The sequence below is a fragment of the Rattus norvegicus genome, chromosome 11, assembly GCF_021556685.1.
Source record: "Rattus norvegicus strain SHRSP/BbbUtx chromosome 11, alternate assembly SHRSP_T2T, whole genome shotgun sequence".
Lineage (NCBI taxonomy): Eukaryota > Metazoa > Chordata > Mammalia > Rodentia > Muridae > Rattus > Rattus norvegicus.
Window position 1 is genome coordinate 20155286 of NC_141544.1, and position 7249 is coordinate 20162534.

Sequence of the window (7249 nt, forward strand, 5' to 3'; positions counted from 1 at the left end):
TTCTCTTTCCAAATCTAAAATTGAACTTTTTTGTCTTTGATTTATTTTTATTTGTTTTAAAGAGAAAAAGATAATTTGATGGGGAAAATATTACATAGTATGTATTTTATACAAAACACTGATAAATATCAATAACTTAAAACTTAGATGAGGCACACAAATTATTTTTGAGTTCCTTTTTACTTCCTTGTAGAAATTTTCATTCCCTTTATTACCACAGTAAAACATGTTTTAGAAATAGTTTTAAGAAATATATTGAACTTTTGAATTTTTTAATTTTTCTTTAATTCTTTTCTAAAGTCTAAACACCATCCCCCTCCTGGTCTGCCCCTCGACCATTCCCCACCCCATACCTCAACCCTCTGCCTTTTATCCTATCATGCACTCCGAGTCTACCATCTTCCTCTCCCCTTATACCTATCCTTTTACCCCTTTAAACTTTTCTCCAATATAAAAACAAAAATCTCATTGTGGAAGCAGTACTATGTCATAGTACATTCCATAGTAGACCCGTTTGTCTACTCTTCTTGGCTTACAAATGTTCATTGCAATGATTTGTTGGTCTGCTACTCTATAGATACTGGAACTTTCCTAGGAATTGCTCATATATCCTTTTTTTTTTTCCCCAGTGTCATGGAGATCCCAGAGTTTTGGATATTTAGGATCAACCCCTTCATGCATGGCAGCAGTTCATAGATGAGGTAGATGTTGGGGTAGGCCAATTAAAAGTCCTGGATCTGGGCCTGAGAGGTATCTGAGATGGTCAGCCCGCCAGCTATCCACTCTCATACCCTCAGAGCTGGCTCACAAACAACCCCCACAACCAGGACCTGCCAGCTCTACTCTGCTGCCCAGTCAAATCATAAAGGCCTCAGGCCTTCTTTTCCCAAGTGTTGTACCTGGTGAGGGTCACGGTCAGTTCTCCTACTCTCATGACACCCGGATTAAGCAATCTGGCCATGCATAGATTGCAAGGGACAAGGGAGGGGGCATCCCTTTCTCATCTACAGCACTGCCCTGAAAACAAGAGACAGGGAAGATTCTCCTGGGTTCATACCCTTGGGGAGGCTCATGGGTAATCCTTACATCCAGGGACAGCTCCATTGTGCTGCCCATGCAAGGCCTGTTCTCCTGACTGCTGTAGCGGAGGAGAGGTCATGCCACCTCTATTCCCTGCCAGAGGTGGCCAAGGGTGAGGTTGGGGGAGGGCATCTCTCTCATGCACACTCTGCCACATGGCAGACCAAGAGTGGGGCCAAATTTCCCAAACTCAGGATAACACCCTCAGAGCAACCCCCCTTCTACCCCCCCCAAATCAGCTCTACTGTGCTGCCAAGATATGGTATATAACCTGTTCTCCTAAGTGTCATAGCAGGTAAGGGGCAGAGTCACCTCTTCTACTCTCCTAACCCTAGCAGAGCCAGTTCCCCCACACACTGGTGAGGGCAAAAGGGAGAAGGGGCGAATCTCTCTTTCAATGATGTAGCTGGATAGCATACAGAGGCAGAGTCTGCTTTCTCACACTCAATGCCTTGGTCCAACATACTCACAATCCCCACATTCAGGACCAGTAGATTACTGTGCTGCCCAGGTAAAGTGCAGAGCCTTCTCTCTGTGCACTGCATCAAGAGAGGGGCAGGAACACCTCTCTTGCTCTGATGACTTCAGGGCCACATCTCATGCCTGTCATAGGTGGCGGGGACAGAAGAGCATCTCTCCTCACGGCAGAAGAGCATCTCTCCCTCACACATATCTCTGCACAACACACAAGTGGAGGGATCAGCTCTTCCATGCTCACATCCTTGGGGTATCTTCCTTGTGCCACGGCCACCAGGGTCAACTCTACCGTGCTACCTGACTGAGGTATAGGGCCTTTTCTCCTGAAGAGTAAGGCCAATTTTTCTGCTGTTATGACCACAAGCACAGGTGTTCTGCATGCCACAGGTGATGAGCAGCAAGGAAGAAGGATGGTATCTCTGCCTTATCCCTGCTACCTCATGAGAAACAAGTGGTAGAGCCAGCTCTCCCATGTTTATATCCTCAGGACTGGCTTACCTGCAACTCTTGTTCTCATGTGTACAGCAGTTAGGTGCAGATTTCGTTCACCTGCACACATGTTTCTGGAGCCAGTTCCCCAACAATAGCCAAGTGAAGGGTGTAGCTGGCTCTGCCTAGCATTATGACATCAACATCCCCAGGGGACAAACCAGACCAAGTTTATCTGTCTGGCCTTTGGTGAATATCAGATTCCTGCTGGTGCAGGGCCAGGGCCAGGGCCAGGGACCCAGACATTCTTCCCAGTGACTGCACAGGGGAGGATCGCAACATGGTCCCAGATTTCAACATTGGCCACTTAGAGGAGATTGTTCCCAGTCGCCTTGAATCTCCAGTTCTGCCTCTCTTCTTTGTGCCCACAGCTTTCTGGTCTTCCTCTCTTCCATTTCTCCACCACTTATTTGCTCCTCTTATTGATACCTGGGTCTCTGAGTGACTGGGATCATCTCAGGAGTAGTCTCAGGTGTACTATGCCCAGCTGATATATTTTGGAGGTGAGGAGTCATCATCTCTGGCATGCTTTGTCCCCAAGCCCTGCACAGCATGAGACTGGTGGTCATTTCAGGCTAGCTTTCTGTCTATGGCCCATGGCCCCACTGTGGTGGTCATCTTGGGCTTGCACCTTGACCATCCTACCCAATTTTCCTTTTGTGAGTGTTGTCTTTCTCAGGCTCGCTATCTCCCAGGGCCCTGATCCCAGATCCCAGGCCTACCTTCTTCTAGTCTCCTGCTTGCTTGACATCCTGGGAGCCCATCTAGGGCTGCTTGGCACCACACAGGTGTCACAAGCTCCATTTTTTTCAGAGAATATTAAACTAGTTACTCAGGTGTTAATAATTAGAGCACTGAGCATAGACATAGCTGCTCTCCTCTCTCAGCCGCCTACTGATGTACATGTGACATGGCAACTACATGTGCCATGCTTCTAAGGGCCCAACATGCTTTTATTCTTGATTTATTTCTAAATTTGAAAACATATTTGATAAATTATCATATTTCCATGTAATATGAAATTATATCCTCTTGTTTTAACAAGTTACTTTAAATATTTATACTCAGTGATTTTTGCTATATATTGATTCTAGAAATTTTATCTAGTTTTGTTGAATATTTATCATTATGTATTATTATTATTAGAAGCATAGTAATACATTTGATAGGTATGGTATATTTCTTGTCCTCATAATAATAATGTTTGATTATTTTCATTCTAATATATTTTCCCTGTAGTAAAGGAAAATGAACTTAAAACTATGAATGTTAGATAAACACTAATATTGAGCTATATTCTCGGGTCTTTCTAACGGTAACTGTGGTTTAAATTTTGATATCTATTATGAGCATTCATTCCACTCTTCATTCTATCAATGCATAGGTACTTCAAAAATTCTTTGTTCTGTAATTGTTGTACTTCTCTTATTGACACAGTGCTCAGGATCTTTCTGTTTTCAACAATGAATTTCAGACAAAACCAACAAAAACCATGACTACTAGTTTTAATTTTCTCGTTTTGAGAAAAAATGATAATGAAAACACAGACTATACTTAACAGAAGGATAGCACATTGGCCAAAATTGTGACACAAGGACTCTAAGTCCACAGTGAGGCAGGAGCGTAAACCAATGCATATAAACTAGATGGATCTTTATCCATATGTACAGATGGCTACTGTTTAATTTTGGAAAAAGTGCAGAAGCTCAGGTTGTGAATCCCATATAAGAAGTACCTCATGCAAGACAATAAAAAGCCAGATTGTCTTTCACTTTGATTGTGGTGAATTTCTTCGCTGTCTTTTTATCTTTCCATCTACCAGGATATTTGAGATTGAAAAATATTCATAAGACAGAGGGAACGAATGCGAATGCTTCACTCCTTCTTTAAAAGGGGAACAAGAATACCCTTGGGAGGGAATAAGGTGGCAAAGTTTAAGACAGAGGCAGAAGGAACACCCATTCAGAGCCTGCTGCACATGTGGCCCCTACATATACAGCCACCAAACTAGATAAGATGGATGAAGCAAAGAAGTGCAGGTTGACAGGAACCGGATGTAGATCTCTCCTGGGAGACACAGCCAGAATATGGCAAATACGTAGGCGAATGCCAGCAACAAACCAATGAACTGAGATCAGGGCCCAGTTGAAGGAATCAGAGAAAGGACTGAAAGAGCTTGAAGGGACTTGAGACTCCATATGAGCAACAATATCAACCAACCAGAGCTTCCAGGGACTAAGCCACTAACCAAAGACTATACATGGACTGACCCTGGACTCCAACTGCATAGGTAGCAATAAATAGCCTAGTAAGAGCACCAGTGGAAGGGGAAGCCCTTGGTTCTGCCAAGAATGAAACCCCAGAGAATGTGATTGCTGGAGGGAGGGCGGTAATGGGGGGAGGGTGGGAAGGGGAACACCCATAGAGAAAGGGAGGGGTTAGGGGGATGTTGGCCTGGAAACCGGGAAGGAGAATAACAATTGAAATGTAATAAGAAATACGCAAGGTAATAAAGGTGGAGGAAAAAAATACCCACAAAGCTCAGGCAATTATTAATGACGGGCATTAGAGGTACATTCAAGGGAAGGGGGACAGAAGGAATAAATACGAAGTATTGAAAGGGAACAATGGAACTGGAAACACTAAACAAGGGCAATGGAGAAGAGTACAGGGTACAAGAGAAAGTAGATGAAGGGATAATAACACCAACAAACTTTAGGGGGAAAAAAACACAGAAATCTACCACTGGAGAAGCTTTTCTCTAAATGGTAAAGAAGCCAAGCTATCTGGACAATAGGCTTCTCTATAGGAAGAAGTCTTTCTTCTGGGCAGCTGCATATGTTTAACTGTCCCAGATATATTAGTCAGGGATCTCTTGAAGAACAGAACTAATAAAATGAATACATATGGGACGTATTACAGTAGTTTGTAGGCTGTGGTCAAGCTAGTCAAACAATGGTTATCTACCAATGGGAAGTCCATGAATCTGGTAATTGTTCTGTCCATGACTCTGGATGTCTCTGCTGGTCTTCAGTATACACTGTAATTCTGTAATCCTGAAGGAGTAGACTCTAGTCCCGGTAAAGTGATAAACTTGCTAATGAGAACAAGGACAAGCAGGCAAAGAGCAAAAGCTTCTTTCTTACATGTCCTTAAAAAAGGAAAAAAAAAAAAGACAGAGGGAACAATGTCCTGCCTTTTCTGAAGCTGTATGATGGATTCCAAAGGCCTGCCTCTTAGAGAGTAGATTTTGTGTGGTAAATCAGATACTATAATTTCAGTTCCAAAATAAATTCTCTACATCTATACATTAAATAAATTTCGTAGTGTTTGTCCCTTTAGCCTAGACAGTTGAAGCAATCATATTTCTCAATAAATGTAAAATAATTTAAAATATGATTTGAAATTATTCTAATGTTATATATTATAGTTTAATGTAGATTGCATCATCTCAGAAGCCTTCTATAAAGGCTAAGACTTGCAAGTGACTTTCCTGAAAATGGCCCACCATTTTTCATGACCTGCAATGGCTGAGATCTGAAATGCTAGGTCACCAAAAACTTTATTCTGGGATTTTTTCTTGGTGCCGATATGCCTTTTTTTGTCATTCTTACATAACCTAAAGTTTCTTGGACAACAACACACCCTATTAGGCAGAATTGCTCCATAATCATATAATAATGATTTGCAGATGAATTGATGACTTCATAATTATTAATGATTTTATAGAATTACTAAATTTATACAAGTAATTTCAAGCCCTATATAGAACAAAGCTTCAAATAGAGCCCCGTAAATCTTTACATGCCATAAGATATTTATACTAGGTTAAAAAAAACAGGCTTGGAACAAATTTGTGATAAAAAACAAACATACAAAAACAAAAACAAAAAGATTATTTCTTGGTTAGATCCAAGGATGAAGCCACAGGTGTGCACTACGACAAACCAAGGTCATATGAAACTATTGCTTTGAACTTATAATAAGCCTATAGAATGAAACAGTGCTTTGAAATTTTTTATTGACTTTCTTCTGTAACTTCCATTTTATGGAATATTTTGTGTATGAGGTAATTCTGTATTTTTTTTTAAGTTTTGAAGATTTTTTTAAATTTTTTTTCTTGGATTGTTTTTACTCACATTTCAAATGTTATTCCCTTTCCCGGTTTTCTATTCATAAGCCCCATATCCATCCCCCTTTCCCTTTCTTCTATGATGGTGTTCGCCCTCCCTAACCACCCCACTTGCAGCCCTCGCATTCCTCTGTGGGGCTTCCAGCCTTGGCAGGACCAAGGACTTCTCCTCCCATTGGTGCCCAACAAGGCCAACCTCTGCTACATATGCCGCTGAAGTCATGGGTCAGTCCATGTGTACACGTTGGTTAGTGGTTTAGCCACTAGGAGCTCTGGTTGGTTGGTATTGTTGTTCTTATGGGGTTGCAAGCCCCTTCAGCTCCTTCAAACCTTTCTCTAACTTCCCCAACGTTTCAAGGGTTTGCTGCTAGTATTTGCCCCTGTATTTGTCATGCTCTGGCTGATCCTCTCAGGAGACAGCTATATCTGGCTCCTGTCAGCATGCATTTCTTGGCTTTATCAATATTGTCTAGGTTTGGTGAAGATTTTTACAATAAGCCTTAAATACCACAAAGGCTGGGTAGGTATCTACCCACTATGCATTATGTCTACTTCCTTGCAAATAACCCAGGATATGGACTGTTATAATCTGTTTGGGCTGCTCTTCACTCCAATTGACTGTCCCTTTTAGGCTTGTATTGTATGTTTCTGTTTGTTTACATATGATCATGCCTATATAGGTATGAGTTGACAGATTATAAGTCCATATTTCATAAGAGAGTGATGGAGATCTTGAGCACCTTTGCCATGTATGCTAGATTATTGTCTGGCTTGATCTTGTAAAGGCAACTAGAACAGGCTATCATGAGCTCAAGAATGTTGAAACTCATGAGTATTAGGAGTCCTGTTAAACAATGCCAAGCAACCAGAGCTTCCAGGGACTAAGCCACTACCTAAAGACTATACATGGACTGACCCTGGACTCTGACCTCATAGGTAGCAATGAATATCCTAGTAAGAGCACCAGTGGAAGGGGAAGCCCTGGGTCCTGCTAAGACTGAACCCCCAGTGAACTAGATTGTTGGGGGGAGGGCGACAAGGGGGGGAGGATGGGGAGGGGAACACCCATAA

General features: G+C 42.0%; 1 non-coding gene across 1 annotated transcript; it reads right to left on the reverse strand.

Moving 5' to 3' along the window:
* Positions 1–2861: 2861 nt before the first annotated feature.
* Positions 2862–2991, reverse strand: LOC120095765 (small nucleolar RNA SNORA17). Its single transcript, XR_015633814.1, has one exon. It is a non-coding gene; the product is annotated as a small nucleolar RNA SNORA17 (small nucleolar RNA).
* Positions 2992–7249: the final 4258 nt, after the last annotated feature.